This window comes from Manduca sexta, unplaced genomic scaffold, assembly GCF_014839805.1.
Source record: "Manduca sexta isolate Smith_Timp_Sample1 unplaced genomic scaffold, JHU_Msex_v1.0 HiC_scaffold_171, whole genome shotgun sequence".
In the NCBI taxonomy this organism is placed as follows: Eukaryota; Metazoa; Arthropoda; class Insecta; order Lepidoptera; family Sphingidae; genus Manduca; species Manduca sexta.
In genome coordinates, this window is record NW_023592601.1 from 7574 (window position 1) to 12508 (window position 4935).

At 32.2% G+C, this 4935-nt stretch overlaps 1 pseudogene; it reads right to left on the reverse strand.

Annotated features, from left to right (window-relative positions):
* Positions 1-228: 228 nt before the first annotated feature.
* On the reverse strand, positions 229-3955 carry LOC119191621 (annotated as a pseudogene).
* Positions 3956-4935: the final 980 nt, after the last annotated feature.

Genomic DNA, 4935 nt, shown 5'->3' on the forward strand with positions numbered 1-4935 from the left:
TGTACCTACCACTGTTATACACAAAACATAAAAAAACTCCATCTATATCTACCAATAGGTACCTATGTAAACATTTATTTGTATAGCTAAAAACTTATCAACAAAATACACATATTTTGAGAAACTCTTCTTTGGCAAGATTATGTGGCTTGTTCCCATAGTGATGGAAATTTGAAATTAGTTTTAAATTTGTTCTTTATAAGATATAAGTACTTACTAATATTTAAAAAAAAATGCCACATGTATATCATATTATGGTGAAAATAGTTATCAAATACAATTTGCTTCTAAATATTTAGGATTCGGCCATTTACCTATAATTTTAGCACTAAATTTTCTAAGTCAGAGAGAAAACACTTCACATAGTACAGCAGCTTGCTGCACATCTTAACATTCTACATAATATATACTCACTTTATATAGACTAATCTACCAATATATTTGACACCATCCAACCATAAATAATTACGCTGGTTTTTCATATACATATTAATTACTCTACATCCATTCTAAATTCTATTCCCTTATAAGGTACATTCAGAAGATCATTTCACATTACAATAATAAATGTGTATTGAATAATGAAAAGAATAATATACTTAACATAAATTTAAAAAAATACATTTCGAATTGTTAACCTCTTCCTTTTATTGAAGTCGGATAGTAATAAGATACTATCGTTTTAGGGAGGTCGCCCACGGGGAATTTTTGCAGCGATACTGTCGCGCGTTTTGTGTACTTCACGAGTGTCTGTATAATTAGTATAACATTCGTGGCGCTTGCAACGTACTTCGGTAGCTACACAGCCGCGCGACAGCATTGTAATTGTAAACTATGCTAACTTTAGCAAATTTCTCTAACTAGTCCATCTCGCAATTGTGGCGTTCACGTTGAATTCTGTATAGGTACATGTTGCGTCGCGACAGCTGCTCGTTTGCAAAGCGACAGCATTCCTACTGAAGCGCCACAGCATTGCGATTGTAGCGATAGAAAATCGTAGATTTGGGCGACGGTGGACTACCGCGAATGAATCGTGACAATTTTGGAATCGCAACACTACTGCATTGCTGCATCAAACTGGCCGTGAGCGACCTCCCTTTTGTTAAATTTATCTAAAGACATATTCATTGACACTACTTAATAGCTGTGTGTATTTATATCAATAAATCGTATATCTTACCTTTCTACATCAGTATATAGATTTTTACTTGCACTATATCATAGTTTTCAATTAAATAATAGTATTAGTCACACTTAAAAATATATATAATTTATGTCATAACCACAAGGCCCACAACAAATCTGTGGATCTGTATCGAATAAAGGAAAATATACACCATTCTTATACTTTTACAAAACAGCACCAAAAAAATTATCACAAATAAAAAATATAAATTATGTATTATTATTAATGATATAAAACTTAAGAATGTTTGTTTCTTTGTTTGAGCAAACTAATCTCAGAAAAACTGGCTCAAATTGAAAAAATCTTTCAATGTTGGATAGCCCATTTATCGAGGAAATCTATTCAATGAATTGTGATAAAATTTGGTATAAAGATATTCTGAGACCCTGGCAAGGATATAGGACTTTTTGTCCTGGAAAAAAATTGCGGGACTTCCGAAAAACGCCAGCGAAGTCGCTTGGAAAAGATAGCGCATATATATAAATTTTACAGGGAATGACAAATATAGCAAAATATCACAATAGGTATGCAAGAACAACATAGTCAAGCTTAATTTATCTAGATGGTTTTAATTATTCATATTGATTCATTAATTTGCGTTTTCAAATCGTTCTTTGACCCTGAAGTATATTTTTAAGCATGGTCTTAGGATAGTGAACAACATGATGAAAAGAACTAAAGTAAAACATGTGTATCTTAGGGCATCTCCAAATTTCCACCAATGGGAGAATAATCCAAGACATATGGCAATTACCCCCAAAACAAATGTAACCAAACCTACTGAAGCATGTATCAATTTTGTGTAAATTGGTGCAAGATAATGTTTTAGTTTCAAACTATACAGAGCGCCTATACCACCAATCATTGTAGATAACATAAAAATTAGTGCCGCTAGTCCAAATTTTCCATGCAGGGTAGTGAAATGTGGCTTGTCATTGATAATTTTGTTTGACAATATTATTAAGAATCCTACAAGTATTATTATTCCACCAAATACTTGCAGAACCCAATGTCGAGCACTCCGCAGTCTTATTGGCATCCACTCTGTGGCAAGATCTCCTGGTGTTATTGGCGTTGATAGCTGATGTCATAATGATTACCCACTGAAAAAAAAACTCGTAAAGATTTCATGTCAGATGGAAATTTGTCCGGTCAGTTCACATAGAGGTAATTGTCAGCCTACAAATTATACCATAATATAATGATGTTAGTATAAAGTTTTTTTGTATTCTATATTTTAATTGTGTGTAGACATTGCAATATTGTAATTTCACATGACTTATAGTATATTCACAAGAAGAAAATAGTGAGTCATTATTTTCTGTGACTTAGCCACACCCAACAATGAAATACATCACAAGCAATTATTAAGTCAAGTCTGGAGGAATTGGTCGAAGGCAGACCCAAATGCAGATTTAAAAAATGAATAACTTACCAATTATTATTGGTAATAATAAAGGTGGACCGATGATTAACAGGAGTAAGAAAAGTTATATTCAATTTTCTAAAAGCCTACTTTAAACTGCATGATTAAAATGTCAATGTGAAGAGCATACAAGGAATCACACAAAATTTATATTTACTAACTACTAATGATATCACATCAGTGACAAATAAAGAGCATGTGGTGTGTCTGGTTAGTGAAATTGATTAAAATATATTATGAATATATTTTAATTTGAAATAATTAAGATTATTTTTTTGCATAATTTTTATTACAAATTTGGATTCAGATATTTACTCTATGAATAAACTTTTACCCTTCAGTTGCACTGATGACTCTATTTTCTTAACATAAATGGACTATAGCTAGTAGTCAAACATCAGATTAATATTTATAATCAATTATGTCTTAATGCCCCATGCTGAGAAGTGCGAACTTATTACAAAAATGATTTATTATATGAATTAAGTAATTAAATTAAAGATAATATTAGATTATTCATTTTACACTGCCTATCCATATAAAAATATGACAGTAAAGTGTAAGTATATAGCAGTTTTTAGCATTAATAAATAAATTACGTCAAATAATTTGTTGTCCATTTTACCAATCATTATTTTGTACTTCTAATCTACAGACAACAAATTTGGTAGCAATGTGTTCCTACCCAGCCAGGTCCAATTTAGAATCATCCAGAGAGACACCTACCCTACTTGGCTTTTAACCCATTTGCAAGCCCTATGCACCTACCAAATAATTCCATTTAACTACATTTGTTTGAAATAAATTAAATTTTATCTAAAAATAAAGGGGGTTGTTTTAAATTTGTCCAAACACAGAACAACTTATCTCTCTATGCTTTTGGTAGGCGTGTTCATGGACGAATCCTCAAATACTAATTCTAGAAGCCATTATAAATTTACTCATTGTATTTTCTATAAATTATAATAATAATATTTACCCCCAGTGACATCAGAGTTGGATGAAATGAAAAAAGTGTAACACCGTCTTTGAAGCAGCAGAACATGATGATCCCCAAAAATATCAATGCACAGATGTTACTGACGAGATTTAAGTAACTCGTTTTTGTGGTATTATTTGGAGCGACTAGTCGCGATGACTCGGAATTCCTGTCCATTGCTGACAATTCTTCTATATTTTCTTCATTTATATTATCCATAAACCTTGATATGAGTAATCAGTTTATTTTATTACAAAGTACTCTGATGGAGGCCGATCCCTTTTTACTGAATTCAGGAATACAAATTACAATCAAATAAAATCTTGTCCTGTCACAACTAGCATCAGAGACAACTTAGATCAGATGTCAACCATAGACCTTTTTTTTTTTGGTTTGATTTACTCTCAGAACAAGAATAAGCATAGAAGGAATCTAAATTACCCTCATATACTTATCCTATTTTTCAAATAGGCCAAAACCGTTGAAAAGAACGAGACAAATATTATGTTGCTAAGGTCGGCTTGCGTACACTTTAAAATAATCAAATGGTTACCTTTGGTCATCTTTATGATGCCGAATGAAAAAGCAAATAAAATGTCAAATGTTCCAACTTGCCAATCTCAAAACAATGTCACAAACGCGCTCACACAATTTAGTTACGTTATACTTCAGCGCGTACTTTTCTAAAGTGGCTACATGTTGTGTAACATTATTGTTGTTAATTTTAATAAATACACAGTGCTGTTTAAGTAAAATATAGCCCTAGGAACAAGCAATGGCCTGCGTAATTGTGGGGTGTAAATCTCATTCTTCTCGTAAAGAAAATGAAACTGAAATCATCAGCTTCCATCGGTAAGTAAACAAAAAACCTGATATATTTGCTTAAACCCTGTACATAAGGGCAAAAAGTGTTATTAATTATGCTTTATTATGCTGTAGTCATATTATAATCTGCTGTTGGCCATTTGATCCAGTCATTATTAAGTATTTTTCATTTTTTACCAATTTACGTAGTCGTGTTCAATAGTGTTGTGCTGCATATTCTGTCGATAACATAGATGTTGGTATATTGTAGTTTACTATTTTGCATAAATTGCATTTTACTTTCAATATATGGTGGTGTAATGGTAAAAGCCACTTGGAAACCGTGCGCGAAGGCTGGGGTCGAGGAAACTATCTGATTTTCATAGTGTGTTTCATACAATGTGTTTCATTGCAGATTCCCCACAGATGATGCTATGAGGCAAAACGTATCGTTGCCATATCCCAATTGGCATTGGAAAAAACAGCACCGTGTTTGCTCTAAGCATTTTGACAAAGTTTTATTAACATTGAAATAAGTTA